We start from the raw sequence: 22,819 nt of genomic DNA, 5'->3' as shown, positions 1-22,819 counted from the left end.
TTGTAAGAAAGGGAGAAAGTATGGAATTCAAGTATTGAATTAAAGGAAAAGAAACCAGCACAGACTTTCCCCTGTGTCATGAGGTGGTTAGGGGACAAGGAGTAGAGGGTAAAGCCCAGGTGGTGTAAGATGAAGAATTCCTCATGGGAGCAGTTTGAACAGGGCAGAAGGAGGGAGTAGGCATCTATGCCTCTCTGTTGAGAGACAGTTATCAGGAAATGTTTGTCTCAGAATTCTCTGTTTTGAATGTATTACAGCTGAACTTTATTTGATAGGAAGTGGAGCCCTCTAAGAGCCCTCAAGCCAATGATCTAATGCTTTACCCAAATACTCATTTTGTTCTGAGCAGTCTCCACACTGAGGTTAGGAAGATGTTCTATACTGAATATGGCTTCACCAATCCTTGCAATTTAGTAAACAAAAGGAAGATCTTTTCTTTTTAAAATTTTTAAAGTATGTGATATAGCATGCATTTATAAATTCTATTGCCTCATGTTGGAAGGGAATAGGAGAAAACCTCCAATAGATTGTTGATATCAACATTATATAGACTTTGTTTTAGGCTGCAGGTACCCCAAAAAGTTAAAGGTGGGAGGCATGTGTAGATACTAGGTGATGTTTTTATTGTACCCACCTATCCTGCATTCCTCTGAGGTGGGTTTGTGTTCTGACATTAACTATACAATTGAGGATCAGCTAAAGTGATTTGCTCCAAGTCACAGAGGGAGTTTATTGCAGACAGACTGAAATCCAAAGAAGGCCATATGGCAAAGAGAAAATCTCACAGAACAAACACCTTCTTCTATTATTTAATAAAGAACTTGATTAGAAGAATCATTACCAAAAAGGCCACTTTGAATCAGTTTGTGTCATCACAGCTTTTATCTTCTGCTTTTCTGCTGCCAGATGCAGATGTAAACCACAGTCCACCTCCTCACTGTCCTGACTGTCACAAAGTTAAAAGATGTTCACTCCAGACAGCTAATGGTCGGCAGACACACAACTTCCAGGTTTAGTTGCAAAACTTAGCCCATATTTATGACATTATATTCCTTAGTTTATTACTGGAGAATCTGCTTCACTAGCAGTCACAAATAATTCACACAAGGGCTGCTTCTTAATAGCCACCCTGTTACTTTCAGTGCTTACCTAGGAAGGTATTCCACTGGTTGAATTGTGCCTTCTCCTCCTGCTCTTCTAGGGAGTGTATAGGACACCTCAGAAAGGCCAGCAGGAAAATGAGGTAAACGTTTACCCAAAAACTTTGTCATTTCTCATGACAGAGCTTTCAATAGCCAAAGAGCTCACCCTATGCCGGGTAAGAGTAAGAACCTGCCCCACGGAACTCACAGTGCACATGGAAGAAACTGAAGAACAGAAATAGAAATACACAGAGATAAATGTACTTCCCATGACTGCAAAGTGGGTTAGCTGATTGTAATGTATTAGTCCCAGGCATTCTTATCACAGTTCCCCTCTACAGATCTTACAACACTTTATGTAGGAAAACAGTATAATTCACTATATTTTACAGATGTAAAAGATAGGGCAGAGGACAGTTGAGCCCATGTTGCATGCCAGCTGCAAAACTATTGCTAACACAATACCTTTTGTGCTCCAGCCCTGTCCATTTAGCTATACACTAGACCACAACTATGTCTGCCACCATCTTGGGTTTACCTTAGGGAAACAGGTTTATCTAAGAAGACAAAAAAGTGTTATTAAGAAGAGAATTTTTGAAAATATATGTCACAAAATTGAAGAGTGAAGAGGTTCCTACTGTAAGAGGATTACTGTAATATGGAACAATCTAACATTTTACAGGTCTGATACTGATGTATATGCCAGACTAAATGCAGCACAGATATAGTCCTAACCCGTACACTGTTTTTATAGGTGTCTATTACATCAGGGCTTTGTGCATAGCCAGGCCAATATCACAGAGGTCCAGCTGTGACTCCAGACAAGCCACATACTCTGACAGAGCACCACTTTTTGGCACGAGCAATGTTCTCATACTAGATTGATTCTCTCCTGCTCCAGCGTCATTCTTTTGACGTGAGTGGAGTCACTGTTACTGACCCCAACATAGATGAAATCAGGAACATGCTCCCTATATCTGGATTTACCTAGTGGTGGGATAAAATAAACACCAAGCTCAGGAAAACACTACTTTCCTGCACATTGTAAAAATGAATAATTTAAACATTAGTCATGAAAACTGAGAAGTAAACTTTCAGTGGAGAGTGTGGAATTTTAACCTTATGACCCGACTACTTCTATGACTAGGACAAAAGCTGTTACATCATGTATTACCACAATGTACTCTATTTTCTGCTTTTGAGACAAATCAGTCTGGATTTGCCTTTTCTATTCAGCCCGTGGTGCAGGTGCATTTATGCATCAGGCACATACCATTTTGTTTAATGCAGATAGTGTGCTACAAATTTATTTTGTGAGGCATACACTACACCATGGCATCGTTCTACAACAGTGTATGCATTTACAGAGTTCAGATTTGGCACAGTGAGCTGCCCTACTGTATAAATTAACAAAATGATATCAATATCTTATGCGTATGGTTTTTGTATTTTATAGCCAAAAAAAACCCAAAACAAAAAATTCATCTCAAACACTACAAAATGCATTCTTTAAGCTGTAGAATATATTTATGGTACATCAAATATGCATACCAAACGAATGCAGGCAGTATGTCATACTTTTATTTCTGAATGTGCATACTGTCTTAAAGCAATGTCAGTATTTAATTCCCTAAAATTATAAATAATTTTCATATACAAGAAACAGTTATGGAAAAACAGGAGGGAGACTTTCTGAGCAATCTTGAATTCTACACACAATCTTAAGTCTGCAAGATGTTTGGTTTAATTATGGATGGGGTTCTTTTCACTACTTGTAAAGAAAAAGAATGAATAAAAAATGCTTAGATGCTGTGTGTGCTACTTTATATTACAAGCATGTTTTCAGAAAAACCTCTTGATATTTTGAACTTTCTAAAAATATCATCTCTTTCATGTTGAATGGTTTGAGGTCTTCCTTGGGAAGCCCTTGAAAACCAACAGCTGTGATTTACTTCTGCTTTTAATCACTAGTTGTGCTCTCATTTGTTCAGTGTTGATACAAAATAAACCAGCTTTTTGGCTGGTATGTACCCGTTTAGCTTCATCAAGGATAGTGGAGTGTTCCTAACTTACCCCAGTGGAACAATTAGTTGCTGCTTATTTTATGAGAAATATGGTTTTGACTACTTCTGAAATAAAAATACCAAAAGAATGATTTTTAGACAGATAAAATTTTATAATAAATGTTTTAAATAATAGTCCTCCCTTACAATGGAAATAATAGGTTCTTCTTGCTAGGAAGACCTGCTTGTTGATGCTTCTTTATACATCATAATCCTATTTTGCAAGCCACCAGCATAGCCACAATTATGGCTCTGATTTAGGATGATGTCTTGAGAACAAAGCAAAACTGTAGCAAAGCTGAATCCTGAATTCTAAGATCTGACACAAATGGACCATGAGAGGAACAATATTTTGGGAAGGATCCATAAAAGTCCAGTGGAGGAGAGTCACCCTGAATGATCTTATAGGCTAGAGCCTTTTCTTATCTAAGTGGTGGCATCACAGACAAAAGACCTGAAGCTCAGCTTCTTGTAACTTTTAAGTCAGGGAATACTTACAGTATATTTTTTGTTCTTTTTCAGTGACTAGCTCCTTCTCCCACAAAAATCACAGGCAGTGACCCTATCGGCCATGAAATGTAGCACACTGTATCTATCATTCATGGCTTCCTATAAAGCACAGAAACTAGTCCAAACCAGGAGGCAAATGTGGAAGGCTTGATCTGAAGCACTATGTGAGAAATGGATCCTGACAGGACCAGTCTGTGGAGTTCATGCAGGCCTAGTCCTCCAGGCCTTCTGTAGGCAAGTATTATCCAGCCATTTCACTTTTAATTAGCTATCCTTTTCTATTTTGTCCAGAAAACTCCCTCTTCTGGACACTGTATTCCAGAATAACAGTGATTTTATTGAAGAATGATTACCTTCCAAGTCATTCTCTCTTCTTCACCCTTACCCCTCCACCACTACAAGAATGCTAATTCAAATTTGAATACTAATTCAAACAGGAAGCTATTAAAAAATAGCTGAACTGGAAGAGTTTTCCTTGAATAGTTGTGTCTGCTGCTCTTTCTTTGCACCTTTTAATTAGTTGTTGAGTTTAATGGCAACAAATTACACCATATCATGAGGATATTGCTTCTAAAGAAATGTTGCTGTGGCTCAGTCTTGAACACAAATTACATACATGTTGTGGGATATTCGAGAGATAAATTTAAAAAATTATTTTTCCCATCAAGTAATTATTTCCTTAAAAATAAAAATGAAAGATAAGTTTTCCTTATAACCAATTGAAGCTGCTTTCTTTGAGACTGTGAAGCTAACTTCACTGAAGTCTCACCAACTTGCACCATCAGCAACTAAAGCTGATAAAGAGTAGTACTTTTCTCAAACTTAAAAAAAACATTTTTGAGACACATTTATGAACTTTCAGTTTTTGACAAAAAGTAGGAAATATAAAAAGAAGGTTAAAAAGTGGTTGTCACAAAACTTTTGAGGCCGTACTCTTAAATAAACACTATTTTTACAAATTCAAGATCACATACATTTAATTAAAAGCCATTTAATAGATCTTACACATTTTAATTCAACTCTAACTAAAATATGAGAGCAAAAATAGGATTCAGAAATTTTACTTTACTCAATTTATCTACCAAGGTTGAAAAATACACCAATTTATGCATAGTCCTGCTAGACTACAAGAGAAATATGCAAGGTACGGCTATAAAACACTGCTGTTTTCTGGAGACAGTAGTTATTCTGAATGAATTCTATCTTCTCAAGTAAGCTTCTAATTTCTGTGAGGGCACATGTATTGCTTCTTTAAATTTATAGCCTGAAGCTAGGCAGAAGTACAGTTGAAAAAAGGGCTAGAGAGAAAATGTATAGTAAGACAGATCAAGGCAAAGACTCCTTAATTCTTATTGAGTATTTAAATTAAAATGCTTCATTGATTCAGATAATATCCTTGTATAGTGCTAGAAGACATGCTATGTTGTGATTCTCTTCTGCTGTCATATGACAGTCTTATTTCTTGATACTGAAATTGTTCTCTCCTTTTAATGAACTTTGGAAGAACATCACGGGCTGCTAGAAGCAGATGACTCAGGAGAACTTTATGCTTATACAGGTTTCTCCCACCTGTTCCACTTATTTTCATATCAGGTGGATTTATGTTAAGCAGATTTTCAATTACAGAACAAGATGCCAAGGGACAGTCTGTTCCAAGTCTCTGTGCCTTGACTCTCTGAAGGTTTGCTTTAAGCAGAAGGATTTGAGAATGGCAAGTGGATCTAACAGTAGCTGAGTGAAGAATTCAGAACGGAACTGAAGTCTGATGCTGTTCTCCTCAATTACTACACAGTATCGTGAATAATGGATTCAAGCTGTGGCATTAAGCAAATATCAGGGAAAGGAAGCATGTCATACATATGCCATTTGATTTCCAAATCCACTGTGCATTTGTTGTTCATATTTATGTTGAGTTTCTTTGAATATGTGTGTATTTGAGATCAGTCAGTGATAATGCTGGCAGATTCTGAATACAAAGCTTAACTTTCAATACTCACTGAGTGCAGTATAAGGGCATTTTTTTTCATTGTGTTTTATAGCTAAATGTATTAGTGTAACAGGATTCCAAAACAATGCCTTATGACACTTAACAGACCTAAGTGCTGTTCCAAATCTTTGTAATAAATAATTCATCAACAGCTACAAACTAAGAATTATTTACAGAAGAAACCTATGAGTCTATCATAATCACAGCCTACAAAAGTAGTTAAAATAAACACTGAAACTATTTGAAAACAGTAACATTTATTGTTGCTCTACATAATAAAGCTGTGAGTTTTAGTAATATGGAGGATTTTATGATTAATAAAGTCCAAAAATACCACAGAGGGTTGAAAAATTCCATGAAAGTTATAAACAAAAAAACTTCATTAAGTAATTTGCCATTTTGTTTTTGTTTTTCAGCCTGTTTTAATGCTATATTTGTCTATGATGCTTAAAGAAATTGGAAGTTTGAGGTACTTACACATGTCTGACTTGAACCATGTAACTGGCCCTTTATAAATAATGTGATTAAAGCTGGAAAGGTATGCAAAAATTCTGCTTGACTGTATTTTCTGGAGGCAATGCCCCTGTAAGATATGAATGCTATGGAGAAGAATAACAGTGACAATGTGAACTAAAAAACTTCCCCTCTCTTTTAAATTTCCAGCTCTTGGCTATGACACTAAACTCTATGCATAATCCAGAGAGACCTGATTCAAAGTACCAAAGGTTGCATGTTCCAAAAAATGTTTCCATTTTTGGGGAAAGCTGTCACTATTGAATCATCACTGGTGTGAACAAAGGAATGTAAAAAATGAAATATCCTTGAGAAGGTATAAAAATGTACATCACTTCAGGTTTTAGCAGATAATGGTGCTCATTCCAGCAAAGCAGCCTTCACATAGTTAACTGCATTGTTCTGCTTTGGGGCAAAAAACATAACCCTTATGAATTTCTGGGAGGTTGGAATGAAATAACAATCTCAAATTGCCTAGATTTTGCAAGGAAAAACTGAGAAAGTTTTGTCTAGAAGTTTTGCAGACCTAGACTTACATTTCACCTTGAGTTTAATGACCATCTTCCTGAAATACTGATTTTTAACAGTTTTGTCAAGAAATATCCGTTTATTTTATGTTGTTACAGTATAATTCCACTTTCTCAGAGAACAACAGTAACAGAGATAATGATTAGGGACATCTGACTAGGTGAAGTTTTGTAGAACACATAGTGATGGAGCTCTTTAAGCAGTTCTTCTCCATGGATGATTTCTGCATTGTGAGGATTAGTTTTCTTGGCAGTGCATCCTCATGCAGTGAAGTGGTAAGATGTGGTTCCACTGGTCTGAAGGTAAATGATGTGACCACTCAATCAGGAAAGAGAGGATTCATGCCAACAAATGGGAGTATCTGACTCCTGGGACAACAAGTGTTAGCCACAACTTAAAAGCTGGCAGTCTGAATGGTCGTATCCTCCATACTGTAGAAAAGGGCTGGAAAACGGTCACTTCTCATAGGAGGAGGAAGGCTCCTACTCCTGAAGACTTTCAATCAAAGAACCTGTTTAGTGCCCTCCAAGTTGAGGAGGAGCTGGGCATGGTTTCAAAGCAAATAACTGGGCCAAGAGAAGCTGTGACTTACTGGAACACTCAGAAGAAGCAACCAGAGATTGTTGCTGGTAACTCCATGCTGCAGGGGGTGGAGGCACCTATCAGTTGAACCAACCTCTTGTCTAGAGAGGTTTGCTGCTTGCCAAGGACTCCAATATTAGATATCTTTGAAAGACTGCCAAGGCTTGTTCACACTTCAGATTACTACCCTCTGCTGCTCTTCAGCATGAGCACTAATGATGCTCAGGGCAAATTGGAAATGATCAAACAGGACTTCAGAGTTCTGGGGATGGTGGTCAAGGGTCTGGGAGCCCAGGTGATCTTCTCCTCAGTCCTACCAATGAGGGGGAGGGATGCGAGGAGGAGTAGATGAATTATCCAAATTAACAACTAGCTGCGCTGCTGGTTTTGGAACAGGATTTTGGTTTCTATGATCATGGGACCTTGTTTGAAGATTGGCAACTGATGGTGTCAGATGAGATCCACCTGATTAAGCAGGGCACACGTGTCTGCCAACAGGTCAGCCAGCCTGGTAAAGAGGGCTTTAAACTAGATAGGGTGGCAGAAAGGGAGAGTCATAGAGACAGGGTAGTCAACAAAATACAACTCAGGCTGGGATGCCTTCAGCAAGTCCATGCAGCCAGCAAAGAGCATATGAGACAGGGCTATCGTGGATCCCTTTATAACCTTCCTGAGAAACCTGCATGCACAACTACCTCTCTGAAATGCCTGTATGCCAATGCACACGGCACGGGGAATAAACAGGAGGAACTGGAGATCTGTGTGTGGTCACAGGGCCACGATCTCATTGCAATTAGAGAAATGGTGGGATACCTCGCCTGATTGGAATGCTGTCATGCATGACTGTGTGTTTTTTAGGAAAGACAGGCCAGGAAGGCAAGGTGATAGAGTCATAATATGTCTGAGAGAGCAACTGGAATGCATTGAGCTCTGCCTAGTGATGGAGGAGGAGGCAGTCAAGAGCTTATGGGTGAGGATCAAAGGGCAGGCTAACATGGGGTCACTGTAGTGGGTGTTCACTACAGGCCACCTGATCAGGAAGTCAATGAGGCCTTCTACAGACAGCTAGAATTAGCCTCACACTCACAGGCCTTGGGGGCCTTCAGCCACCCTGATACCTGCTAGCAGGATAACACAGCTAGGTACAAACAGTTCAGGAGGCTCCTGCAGAGCTTCAGTGATTACTTTTTGACACAGGTGGTGAAGGAGCCTATGAGGAATGGTATCCTACCAGACCTTGTCCTAACCAACAAAGAAGGACTGGTTGGAGATGTGCAGGTTGGTGGCAGTCTTGGCTGCAGTGACAACGAGATGGTGGAATTCAGCATCCTGCATGGAAGAAGCAAGGCAATAAGCAGTATCCCAGCCCTGTACTTCAGAAGAGCCCAGACTTTGGGCTCTTCAGAGATCTACTTGGAGGAATCCCATGGTTTAGGCCCTAAAAGGAAGCGGGGGGGGGGGGGGGGCTGTGGAGTCCAGCAGAGCTGACTGGTATTCAAGCATCACTTCCTCCAAGCTCAAGAGCTGTGCATCCCTATGAATAAGATGTCCAGTAAGTGGAGCCAAAGACCTGCATGGATGAGCAAGGAGCTCAGAAGAAGAAAGTACACAAAATGTGGAAGAAGGAAGAGACGACTTGGGAGGAATATAAGAATGTGATCAGAATATGCAGGGATGCAATGAGGAAGGCCTATTTGGAATTGAATCTGGCAACAGATATCAAGAACAACAAGAAGAGCTTCTTCTAGTACATCAGTAGCAAAAGGAAGACAAGGAAAAATATAGGCCCACTGCTGAACAGGGTGGGTGCCTTGGTGACGAAGGGTGCAGAGAAGACAGAGTTACTGAATGCCTTCTTTGCTTCAGTCTTTATTGCAAAGAGCTGCCTTCAACAACTCCAGAGCCTGGAGACAAGAGCAAAAGTCAGGAGAAAGGAAGACTTTCCCTTGGTCGAGGAGGATTGGGTTAGAGATAGTAAACTGACACCAACAAACTTGACACCAACAAATCCATGGGCCCCGACAGGATGCACCTATGAGTACTGAAGGAGCTGGCAGATGTTATTGCTAGGCCACTTATCATCATCTTTGAAAGGACATGAATAGCTGGAGTGATGTCTGAGGACTGGAAGAAAGCTATTGTCACTCCAGTCTTCAAGAAAGGCAAGAAGGAGGACCCAGAAAACTCCAGGCCAGTCAGTCTCACCTCAGTTCTTGGAAAGGTGATGGAACAACTCATTCTGAATATCATCTCTAAGCATGTGAAGGACAAGAAGGTTATTGGTGTAGTCAGCAGGTGTTCACCTAGGGAAAATCATGCTTTACCAATCTGACTGCCTTCCCTGCTGGACTGTCAGGCTGGGTAGATGAGGGAAGAGCAGTGGATATTCTGTACCTTGACTTCACAAAGGCTTTTGACACTGTCTCCCATAACATCCCGCTGGACAAGCTCAGGAAGTGTGGGTTAGACGAGTGGACTGTGAGGTAGCTTTGAGAACTGGCTAAAAGGCAAAGCTCAGAGGGTTGTCATCAGTGGCGTGGAGTCTAGTTGGAGCCCTGTAGCAAGTGGAGTCCCCCGGGGGTCAATACTTACTCATCAAAGACTGAATGAAGGGACAGAATGCCTCCTCAGCAAGTTTGCTGACACACAAAACTGGGTGAAGTGACTGAGACACCAGAAGGTTGTGCTGCCATTCAGAGAGACCTGGACACTGGGCAGAGAGGACCCTCCTGAAATTCCACAAAGGCAGGGTCCTGCACTTAGGAAGGAGTCACCTCATGCACCAGTACAGGCTGAGGGCTGACCTGCTGGAAAATAGCTCTGCAGAGAAAAACCTGGGAGTGTTGGTGGACAACAAGTTAACCGTGAATCAGCAATATGCCCTTGCTACCAAGCAAGCCATTGGTATCCTGGGATACATTAGGGGTTGCCATCTTGGGTTGCCAGCAGTTTGAGGAAGGTGATCCTGCCCCTCTACTCAGCCCACATCTGGAGTACGGGAGGCCACATCTGGAGTACTGTGTCCAGTTCTGGACTCCCCAGTACAAGAGAGACATGGAGCTACTGGAGAGAGTCCAGCATAGGGCTGTGAAGATGATGAGGGGACCACAGCATCTCTCCTATGATGAAAGATTGCAAGAGCCGGGCCTGTTCAGCCTTGGGAAAAGAAGACTGAGGGGGGATCTTATCAGTGTCTACAAATATCTTAAGGGAGGGTGTCAAGAGGATGGTGCCTGACTCTTTTCAGTGGTGCCGAGTGATAGGTGCCAAGAGGCAATGGGCACAATCTGAAAAACAAAAATTCCACCTGAACATGAGGATAAACTTTTTTACCGTGAGGGTGACAGAGCACTGGAACAGGCTGCGCGGAGAGATGTGGAGTTTCCTTTTCTGGAGATATTCAAAATCTGCCTTGATGCAACACTGTCTAACATGCTCTAAGTGACCCTGCTTGAGCAGGGAGGTTGGACTAGGTGATCTCCAGAGGTCCCTTTGAACCTCAACTATTCCACGATTCTTTGATTCTGTGATCCTATATAACGAGTATATTAATTGGATTTTAAATTATGCTTAACATAAAAAATGCATAATTGGCATGTGTTAGGATATAGGACATAGCCAAGGTTTTGCTTATCAAGTTAGAGCAATACCGGCTGAGCTGTTTGGGAGAATGAGGTTTCTTGCTTTTAGACTTTATTCTTCTGAAAATCCAGTTGACCTTTAGGTGTACGCATATCTTAACTATGCTGTACAAATCCGCTTCTAATTCACAATATAACCCAAATGAATTTTATACCATTTTAACACTTGTGCAGGATTATGTTTTGTACCACCATATATTACACCATTGCAGCTACTGCATTTACATTTGTAACCGATAAAAATCCAGTACAGTGGTACTTCTAATCAGACACAGGAATACAATATAGCGGTATCCAATATACATTTATAAATAATATCCTTGCATCTGTATAAGGAGTCTGTACCTTTTGAACTGCATTCATTAGGGCTGTGAAAAGAAAGATTTTTTTTCAGTCATTTTGGCCAATCTCAACATAAACATTAATACCAATGACAACAGTATTACAGCTAAAGCTAGTAGCTTTCACTGTTTCCAAATTGAGTGTTTTATACATAAAAGAACTTCAGAAATGAAAAAAGTTGTATTTAAATCAGATTAAACCTACTTTTTCGTATGAAATAAATGGTTTGTTTAGTTGTGAAGATTTTTTTAAAAAGTAATGTCAGAATTAATTTTTTGTTATGAAAATATCAAAAAGATTGTTTCAAATCTTTTCACATTCTTTTAATTATCTGAAGCAATTTAAAAAAAAACTCAGTGTGAATTCAGTTAACTCAAATACGCATATTTTTTCCAATTAATGTTCTGTGTATTTTTTAGCTAACCAGTGTTGAAATGTTTGGAATAAAGCACCCAGTGGTGTGAGACTCTCTTGAAGCTCCATTTTCTCAGTTGGCCTAGGTAGCCAAAAACGGGTATTCCAGTTTATCTACCAGAGGCTTGCAGTAATCACAGCTCCATGTACTCAGATGTTTGAAGAAACTAACTGTATTAAAACCAACCATTTGCGGGGTGAGTTGTTCATTTTTAGCTGTATTGTATTGTTATAGCTGTATTTTCTCTGATTTGTCTTACAGTGCAGGTGCACAAAGTGCTAATGCCTTTCCAAGCAGGGGGCACAGCTGAGCAGCCAGCTGTGTCAACTGTTTTTTGGTAAAAGAATGAAGCTTTATGGGCTTCAGGTGAGTGTGAAACTTCACTCTTAACGAATTACTCTCCAAAGGTGTCTCCCAACAGGAGGTCACAGGGAAGTCTGGCAACATGAAAAGCTGTATCTTTAAGTTGAGTAGCTGCTCACTGAAATGTTAGAGTAATATGTTTTCAGTAACTGGTTGGGTGACTGAAATGTCTTAAGAAAGAAAATGATTAATGGCCAAATAGCGGAACCCTAGTGCAAAGCCAACAGCAAAGATACCTTTTTGCTAAACCTGAAAATTCCAACTGCCTAAACATCTTCAAGAATTTCCACCAGTTATCAAAACAGCAAATAATACAACTCTGCCTGTCACTGAGAAGATTCACAGCCAGCAACTCTATGTGGGCAAATATTAGTCAATCATTTTTTTCTAAGTAGTCAACCTCATCTACCTGATTGATACTGCACAAGCTGTGTATGACATTAGACTAAATTCTCTAAATGAGAGCTATTGTACAGTGGTATTTTATGCCAACATACTGCCAATAATCAAGATATATAGCTTTCATTTCAAAGAGGATAAATGTTATTTAAGCTTACATTTAGTTTGCTTTCTTCCGAAACTAAGTTCAGCTGAGTTTAGTTTCTAATTGAAAACCTTGCCAAAACTTCTATAGCATTTAGCATTTTGAGTAGGCCTAATTTCCTCTGGTTCTTAATAGTAAGTAGAATCTTTGACAAGATTTACAGCACTATTTTGTAATCCTAGGATAAGATTGTTAGACTTTCAGTGTCTCATTTCCCTAGAGGTAAAATATAGAATATACTTCCTGACCTGACAAAGATACTGATGAGCTCTAAATTATTGGTCGCAAATTGAGCAGACAGCCTGATGGTAAATACAGAAATACAAAATTGTGCATTCCTTCAGATCACAGCACTGGCTGGTGCTGACTGATTAGAAATGGAATAAGTTTTGGTTATAGATTTTATTTTTTTGACCAAAACCAAAAATGACAAATAAAAATCTAATGTAAACTTTGGTCACCAGTTCTCGATTTCCCCAAACCACAAGCTGGACTGTGAAGCCCAGTCATCATCATCATCATCATCTCTTCTAATGTATACTTTTTTCCTTTTGCCAGGTAACTCAACAAAAATTTCACTGAAAAATACATTTGTGACTACACAATTTAGAAAATGCATACCCTTTAATTTCTCTCAGAAATAGAATGGAAAAATAAAGACATTACTTAAAGATTTCTGACTAACTTAATTTGATTCTTCTAGCATTCAAGAGATTTTGTATCTACTCTATAAATAAGCAGGTCCACATCAAAGAGGTCTGTCCTCACTTCTACCTCATAATGGAAAGTGGAGCTGAAAGCTCTGAACAAAAAGATTTAACGATAGCTCTTTGTTCTCACTTGAAAGAACTGTGTTAAGACATGTCTCCATTTGTAGCAGTGTAATGAAGCTTTGTTTATAAAAGTACATAAAAAGAACCATGATAGCTATAATGAAGGTATACATAGACATAAGGGTTATTACTGCCCTTTCAAAGTCTGAGAGAAGGAAGAAGACAAACCATGGGTTCCAGTGGGTTCGCGGCTAAGGAAATTTGACAGAAGTATGGCTCCACAACTTCATTATATTTCCTGGTCTGCTATAAATCTCCTCCGTGTAATTGGGTGACTTAATTTCTTCATTCTCAAGTTGGCATTTGCCAACCACAAAATGAAAATAGCGATACTTTTTCTCCTTTACCTTTTTTCTATCCTTGTAGAGATTACAAGGATATGCATAGACAATTAGCTCTACTAGTACTATATGTGCACAAGATGTTTTGTTACCCTTTGGAACTTGTGAAATATAAATAGTGATAAATGTTCTCCTGATGCAGCTGGTCTATCTGATTATAAGTTAATAATTAACTATCCAAATTTTACATATGATAAAAACTGAGCAGTTTTTGTACAACTAGCAATGTTAAATTGTTCCCTTTGAAATCACTGTCCCTTCAATATGAAAGTTCATTTATTACAAGTTTTTTTTAAAAATGCAGTAGAAGTTACTATGTTGTATTTGAACTCCTTGCTCATTCCAACAGGAGTGTTCAGGGAATAATATAAAACTTTAATGTGTGTTTCACAGAAAGAAAAGAAAAGAAAAACCTTCTTACAGTGAGAATTTGAGTACATTTGAGGAAAACTAGCATCAAGAAAGCAGCTGTCATATCTCCTCCCTGGGACGCCATCTTGTGGCAGTATTAGGTTTTTTATCAATAGTTAAAAAAATATTTCTTTTTTAAGTTTGTGTCAAGTAAGTTAACACCTTCGTTCCAAAATCAACTTTCAAAGCAACTTTTTATATTTGGATTTTCTATCATGCCTTCTGTAATGTGTCCACAATTTTCCTTCTTTGTCCTTCTCTGTATGCTTTGGATAACAACCTACAACTGTTTGTAGCTTCCAAGTACTGCTGACAATTTACTCTTAAAGAAATATTATCACAATGATATTCCTTCTCTCAGACTTTTAAATATTAAAATATAACTAGTTTTGCTATGATTTTCTCTGCATGCTTTTCATATCACTATTTCTTATATTACTTTATTTTTAAACATAGATTCATAGTGTGCCTTGCATGAACACTCAGAAGAGGCAACGAGTGGTTGTTGTGGATGACTCTGTGCTGCGGGGGGTGGAGGCACCAATCTGCTGACCTTGAGATCAGGTTTGGAGAGGCTTGTTGCCAGCCAGGGGCTCAGATGCGAGGTATCATTGAAAGGCTGTCAAGGCTTGTCCGCAGATATCATCGAATCGCAGAATGGGTAAGATTAGAAGGGACCTCTGGAGATCATCTAGTCCAACTTCCCCGCTCAAGCAGGGTCACCTAGAGCATGTCAGACAGGGTTGCATCCAAGTGGGTTTTGAAGATCTCCAGGGAAGGAGGCTCCACAATCTCTCTGGGCAATCCATTCCGGCGCTCTGTCACTCTCACAGTGAAGAAATTCCTCCTCCTATTCAGGTAGAACTTCCTGTGGTTCAGTTTGTGCCCATTGCCTCTAGTCCTGTCACCTGGGACAACTGAAAAGAGTTTAGCTCCATCTCCTTGACACCCTCCCTTCAGATACTTACACATATCGATAAGGTCCCCCCCTCAGTCTACTCTTCTCCAAGCTAAATAGGCCCAGTTCTCACAGCCGTTCCTCATAGGACAGATGCTCCAGACCTCTGATCATCTTTGTAGCCCTACGCTGGACTCTCTCCAATAGCTCCATGTCTCTCTTGCACTGGGGAGCCCAGAACTGGACGCAGTACTCGAGATGAGGCCTCACAAGGGCTCAGTAGAGGGGCAGGATCACTTCCCTTGACCTGCTGGCAACACTCTTCCTAATGCATCCTAGGACACCATTGGCCTTCCTAGCCATAAGGGCATATTGCTGGCTCGTAGTCAATTTGTCATCCACCAGCACTCCCAGGTCCTTCTCTGCAGAGCTGCTTTCTAGCAGGTCAACCCCAGCTTGTACTGGTGCATGGAGTTATTCCTCTGTAGGTGCAGGACCCTGCACTTGCCCATGTTGAACCTCATCAAGTTCCTCTCTGCCCAGGTCTCCAGCCTGTCCAGGTCTCTGTGAATGGCACCACAGACCTCAGGTGTATCAGCCACCCCTCCCAGCTTGGTAGAATCAGCAAACTTGCTGAGGAGGTGCTCTGTCCCTTCATCCATGTCATTGATGAAGAAGTTGAACAGGGTGGGACCCAGTACTGAGTCCTGGGCAACTCCACTAGCCACTCCACTTCACTAGCCACTCCAACTAGACTCCGCGTCACTGCTGGCAACCCTCCGAGCTTTGCCTTTTAGCCAGTTCTCAAGCCACCTCACTGTCCACTCACCTAACCCACACTTCCTGAGCTTGTCCAGGAGGATGTTATAGGAGACAGTGTCAAAAGCCTTGCTGAAGTACACGACATCCACTACTCTTCCCTCATCTACCCAGCTAGTCATGCTATCATAGAAGGCTGATTTCATAATCATTATTTCTCAGTCAAAGGAATACTATATTTCCCTACATAAATGTGTATCTTCCTGCAGAATCAAGAATGGTAAAAGAATTGCATAATAATATTTAAAATGCACATTAAAATGTTCTTTCTCAACATGGTACAAGCATGCTACAAACTAAGTACACAAGAGTAATGTGCAGATGAGAAAAAGATGTATGTATCTCAGTGAGCAGGCATCAACCTCATGAACTGAGCTGCACCTAAGGAAGGCTCTTACAGTCTAATTAGTTCAGCCAACTGTCTCACACTACAGTTGAAGTGCAGTTGCAATATACATGATCATCTCTATCGAATATTTGTAACCAATACATGCAACAATACTAACAGATTAACTAATGGTTCCTATAACATTGAGCAATATTAGATTTTATGGCTTTTATTTTATTTTCTGTGCTTCATACAAGAAATTGATCACTCAGAAAATAAATAGCTCAGGATGGTTATCCGTGAAGTGACACAATCATTAGTAGACAATGTGAGAATTAACTGGAATGGTTCTTTTCGGGGCAATTTGAACAGGAGTAGAAAAAATTCTATATACATTGAATAGCAAAAGGACACCTGGGCAAAATTTAGAGGATAGTTTATTGAAGAATTAATTAGTATTAAAATCAGAGCATGTCTTAAATCCTTCTTTTTTCCAGGGCTTCTTTTCTCTCTTTATTTGTAGTTAGCAAGCACAGGACATGAGTGATCTGTTATACTTGACAAGCAGTGAAGTATTTTGAAAGAGGTGAAAATTTGTTCTGGCTACACAAAGATATTACCAAGTGGCAGAGGACTCCTCTCAGGAATGGGAAAAATGCTCTTGAGTCACAAGAAGCTCTTCAAGACCAGTGCAGTCTAAAGTACTCTTCTTCCAGCTGCTGGTGAATGAGAAATTACTGTATTTGCCAGTTTTTTTTCAATAGAACAGTGTCCTCTTCCTCCAGAGGGTATATCTATTGTACAGCAATTAGAAACATCTATTCCAGAGCAGACAGTGTCATGGTGAAAGGTTTTTCTTCTGTCAGCAATATTTATTTCCTAAATCTTGCATCTATGATTCTAATATCAGCACTAGAGCCTCTCTTAAAACATCATATTACATTTCTTGATAATCACTTCTATTTTCAGTGAATCATTTTGGCTAACCTGTTGTGGACTACAAAACCAGGTCCTAATCTTGTAAAATCCATAATACAGCATATTCTAGTAAAAAGTAAGCTCTGTTAAGCATACTTTGTCTTTGTGAAGACTGGAGAGGTTATGGGACTCTCTGAGTGTAACACAATAAGTCAAAAGCAGACAAAGAAGCAGAACTCAGCAATTACAGAGGTCTTCCAGGAGTTAGGTCACTCAGTCAGGTTACTGATAAAAAAACAACAGTGATTCTAGAGAACTGTGTACAGAGCAGACAAAAAATATCTTAAACTACAAATCAATTTTGAATCTAGTCTTTGTTTTTTCCCTGGTAACACTTTGCAACACTCTCTTGTTTATTTTTCTTGAAATATCACACGTGGCCAGTTTTGTTCTCATCAGTGCTGGCAGAAAGATAGGCTGGACAAAGTCTGTTGAAGAGTGAATTTTAATGGAAACTCACTCAGATAGAAGAAATTTATATGGGTTATTGCAAAAACAGTTATAATCTAATATCAGGTGCTGAATTTTCACTAACCAAATGAACAGCAACAGTAGATTATGCAGGAATGTTCTTTCGGAGACATTTACCTTCGCTAAAACTTTGTTGAACAGTTTCAAGAAACTAACAGGCTTAGAAATATTGCTCTTTTCCCAGATAACATGCAAACCATCAAAAGAGTTGTAAGTTTCTCATGAGGTATAAATGTTATTAGTCATACTTAAACATATATTTTGAAGGAAAATACTGAAATACTAAAAGTTGTGCATGTATAGCAGTATGTGTATATATATATATAATCCTATACATTACATACATAATTCCTCCTTACAGGGGATGATTGTGGGAAAAGAGATAATGTCATTGTCCTGAACTTACTGTATATCATAGAATCAGAGAATGGTAATGTTGGAAGGGACCACCAGAGATAATCTAGTCGAACCCTCAGCGTAGCCCTTATGGAGATCAAACACTCAGCCCCGACATTAACAGCACCACGCTCTAACCAACTGAGCTAAACCTGTCCCCTCCCACAAGATAGAAGCAACATAATACTGAAGTACCTGACTAGAAGGACTCTGTAAATAATGCATGGGAAGTCTTTTCTGTTTAGCAATTGACACCACCAATAAGGATCATACCTTAAAGGACAATATCAAGAGGATGGCGCCAAGTGACTGGACAAGAGGCAATGGGCACAAACTGACCCACAGGAAGTTCCATCTGAACATAAGGAAAAATTTCTTTACTCTGAGAGTGACAAAGCACTAGAACAGGTTGCCCAGAGAGGTTTTGGAGTCTCCTTTTCTGGAGATATTCAAAACCTGGCTTGGACATCATCCTGCCTAATGGGCTCTAGGTGACCCTGCCTGAGCAGGGGGACTGGACTAGGTGATCTCCAGAGGTCTCTTTCAACCTCAACCATTATGTGATTTTGCGATTCTTAGGCATGTCCTGTTCTCATTTACCACAAAACTATTTGAGACAAATTTATTACTCCCTGTCCCTTGACTTAAAACAAATGAGAGGAGTAAAACATTTTCATAGGCATGTAAGAATCATTTTTAAGGGTGTGCTTATCACTGATAAATTGTTATAGCTGTTCATCTGACTGTGCTTCAGTTGTGAAAGCAAAGCATAGTAGCCCACAGATAGGAGAAAAACTAGCATGACATTTTATGTCAATAACACTTGGTGTAGAATGCTGCCAGGAATGGAACCAAAGTCAGGAAAAGCCTTAATGGCACAAATCTCTATGTATATCACACTAATTTGACTGTAGAATAATTACATGACAGAGAGTTTTGTTTCCCTCCTCTCCAAAAAATAAAAATAAATAAATATAGTGAAATCTAACAGACAGAGTCAGTGAAGTTAAACAGGATCTTTAGATGTACTCTTGTATCAGTGGAAACCTGAACAGCTTAACAAGGATTCCCTATTTGGGACATTGTTCTCCATTAGTTTTTAAGGAACATTTCAAAAGTCCCACAGAAAAAAATATTTCCTGTTCCATCCCTGGGCTTTCCTACGCATTGCACCCATAAAACACACAAAAAAAGCAAGGGAACAACAGCAGTATGCTTAATTGTGAGTATTAGCCTGATCTTGATCCTACCTGCTGTTTATTACCTAAATTCCCTCTGAAGTCCCTTGCTTAACTTGCTTATGCTGTGGATTTGGGACTTGTGCACAAATGATGGAAGATAGTGTCCAGGAGGGCTGGATGGCTCCTGCCATGCAGGCACTGAAGGTATGGTCAAGGCACCCTCTGAGGTACTAAAGGCACTTTCTGAGACTTGTGCCTTTTCCTCCTCATCGTGTCTCTGAGGCTTTGCTGATGTTTGCACTAGGTAGATTACATCAGAGTATGAGGACATCTTGTGAGTTGCAGCTGCACCTCCCACCTCCATGATATTGTTGCCGTTGCTGAACCAAGAATCATCAAAAGGACTGCCCAATGAGACCACCTGCCTAATCACTTGGTCTCTGCCATTGCTTACCCATCCTCATTGTTAAAAAATTGTACTTCATTTCCATTCAAACCTTGCTGACTCTTGTGGCCTCTGACAACCTTCCTTATGACTGTTTTTCTATTTATAGACTGTGCTAGATAAACATCTTCTGTACCTGCTTCATAGTTCCCATGGGTGCTTTAAATATCTGCAAAAATGTTGTCTTTTTCAAACACATTTCAAAGTATTTAAAGCACATTTTCTGGAAACCCAGTTAAACTTCACAATACTCTATAGAAGATCCATCTTTGTTCAATTCTGTTTTCCACAGAAGCTGTTATTTAACTAAGAAATCCAGAGCAGTCAGTGATGTTTAAAATAATCATCCCTCTTCTCAGCACCAAACCTATGCAAGCTACTTGCCAGAGTGATATGGCTAATATGGGACATCTGTTAGCTACTGGCTGTTTGCCAGGAAAATGTACTGAAATTTAGGAGCACGAATTCAATCAAATTTGGTAATCTAAATGTAAGTCTGTTATTATATCATATCTTCCTGTCTCATTTTTAACCAACTGAACATATCTGTTCTGCTCTCAATTATTTTTAACCCCGAAGTATTTCTTTACCCCAAAGTATTCACTTTCCAGACTACTGGTCAGACACTGAGCTAGAACTAGCATAGGCTACATTTGCAGTGTTCAGTCCAAGCTTAAGGAGCAAGACCTGAAAGAAGGGGAAAACCTTGTTTTATTCCACTTGTATTAATTGCTGGGCCAGGAATATGCAGCTCTAAGAATGTATAAGAGGAGACTCAGAGTTGCTGCAGCTTCATTCAGATGCCTGTGAATTTACGGTCTATTCTAGCAACTTATGACTGTCAGATTACTTTGGCATTTAATCCACACATTCCTTCCTGTCCTCATGACAACCTCCTTGGGACAGGCCTATGGTGACATAGCACTGCTTCTGCACTAGACATAAAATTCCTCACACCAGATGTTTAATGTTTTTTGCTACCAGATAAGCACAATGCTTAGGAAGCAGGGCTGTAAGTCTGCTCCATTATGCTCATATAATGCCCCTGATACCCACATAGCCCCACAACTGGTGCATGAGCATAAGGAAATCTGAAGAACCTAGGAAAGGTATGAAAGAAAATAAGACTATGCTTTCTCTGAAACATTTGGTCCCAGTTGTTGTTCAAAAAAAGAATATTCAATACAGTTCTGCTCTGACCTAATATTGTGTTAATTATGTCCCCAGTGCAGAGAACTCTCTTGCCTCCTGCCAAAGCTAGAAGAATGCAGGTATAAAAATGTTAAGAGAACCTATTTCCATTTATAATCATGCTTTACTCCCATACGCATCTCCCCAGAATACCAGGAAATCTCAAAGAAACCTAGAAGCAGAACACTTAAGAAAGGAGAAAGCAGGTCCTACAACACAGCCTATCCATCTTCCCTGAGAACAGTGCAGTCCTCCTTCTTCCTCCTCTACTTTGCTCTCAGAGAAAGTCAAATTCAGTTGATTTGGTGAGAAGTTTTCTTTCAAAGTGCAGAGCCATTCTATAGACACTATTTTTCCTCTGACTTAGATACTTTTGTTCCCCAGAATTAGAACTTCATGCCTCTTTGAGATGCCACAGCTCCAGCCCTGCTGCATGTTATTCAAAACCTAGTCACACACTTTTGCATAAAAACCATGCTGCAATACTACCAAGGTAGAGGCTATGCATGTCCTCTGAATCTCTCTTCTCATCTTTGCCTTCACGAAGGATCTTGACCTGGTAATTTTTCTTTCACTATGTGCACAAACATTTGTGCTGGTAGAGCTCGGAGCCCTGGCTGAAGGAACTATTCACCAAATAAAGAGATTCTCTCTTTAATTTGTCTTTAGTTTAGTTTTATCTTGAGTTTATAAATGACCTATCTGTGGCCTGCTCTCTCTTCTTTTGCAAGCATTGGTATACAGCATGGGCCAGTGAAAAGAAGTAGCAATCTCCTAGGAAAAAGGATCAGATGCCATACATACAGATTTCATTTGAAAGCCTTTCAAAGATTACAGCCTTTGGCTTACAGCCAAAGCTCACAGGCACAGAAAATGATGAGTTTGAGACAGAGTCTGAGATTTTGAAGACAACAGCTTATGAATTAGGGGCTGTAATGCTAAAGCAACTCAGTCGTCCTTGGGCCTTGCTCTGATTGTGAATTTAATAAAATATATTACTTAACTCTTTGAATGACCAGTGAAATGTCTGCAGTAAACCCAGGGTCAATGTTTCTGAGAATTTTACAACTTAGGCTAGTCTAGATGTTTTAACAAAATATAGGAGGAAGAAACACATTTCCTGGTCAGTTAGCTAGAAAGTCCATCCTCTGGCACTCCTTTGATAATTGTTTCAAATTTATATTACAGAAAATAATCATATCCTTCACTACCCTCTTTACTGTAGACTGAATGTTAAAGCTGCCTAAGTGGATCATTAATTTCCATCTAATCTCTTTTATACTTATTTGAAGATCCAAACTACATTTTTAAAATTAATCTTTTGGATGACTTCCAAGGCATTTTATTCACCTGCAATGTTTTGCTCCATTTCTCATTATTATGTTCATTACTATTAACAGAGTTTCCAATAAACTGCTTTTTCTGACTAGAGGTCTACAGGATTACAGATCTGATTTCTAATACTGAGAATGATGTTTTTTTCAGAAGCTGCCCCCTTCTCCCCTGCACATAAACACATATGCACCATGCAGGGTTGCATATGGTTACTCCCTCATTAGTGAGCCTGATTCACAATTGCAATCTTCCATCTTTAAGTAGTTGGAATCATACGGTGATATTGCTTCTTCTAAAACAGCCAGGTCCATCAAGCAGACAGAGAAAGAGGAATGAAGAGGAATATTTTGAATTTAGTTGAGAAGTAGATTAAACTAGCTTTTCTGCTCTGGTGTGTATGCCATTGGCAGCATGCCTGTCATCACAACAATGTGCATGGGTTAAAAGACAAAGCAAACATAGTGACTGGAATGATGCCTGAGTTTTATATGCAGCAAACATTCCAGGTGAACTTGCTCTTGGTGTCTGAGCACCTCATCATCTTGAGGATTAAATCATCCAA

At 39.5% G+C, this 22,819-nt stretch overlaps 1 long non-coding RNA gene across 1 annotated transcript in view; it reads left to right on the top strand.

Moving 5' to 3' along the window:
• The window catches only part of LOC134153383 (uncharacterized), an 81,117-nt gene extending 77,173 nt beyond the window's left edge, over nucleotides 1-3,944 (top strand). The window contains exon 5 of the long non-coding RNA XR_009961153.1: nucleotides 3,728-3,944. This is a non-coding gene — a long non-coding RNA (uncharacterized LOC134153383). The remainder of the gene's footprint in view (nucleotides 1-3,727) is intronic.
• Nucleotides 3,945-22,819: the final 18,875 nt, after the last annotated feature.

The sequence above is a fragment of the Rhea pennata genome, chromosome Z (genome assembly GCF_028389875.1).
Source record: "Rhea pennata isolate bPtePen1 chromosome Z, bPtePen1.pri, whole genome shotgun sequence".
Lineage (NCBI taxonomy): Eukaryota > Metazoa > Chordata > Aves > Rheiformes > Rheidae > Rhea > Rhea pennata.
This window is presented reverse-complemented; position numbering and strand designations above follow the sequence as displayed.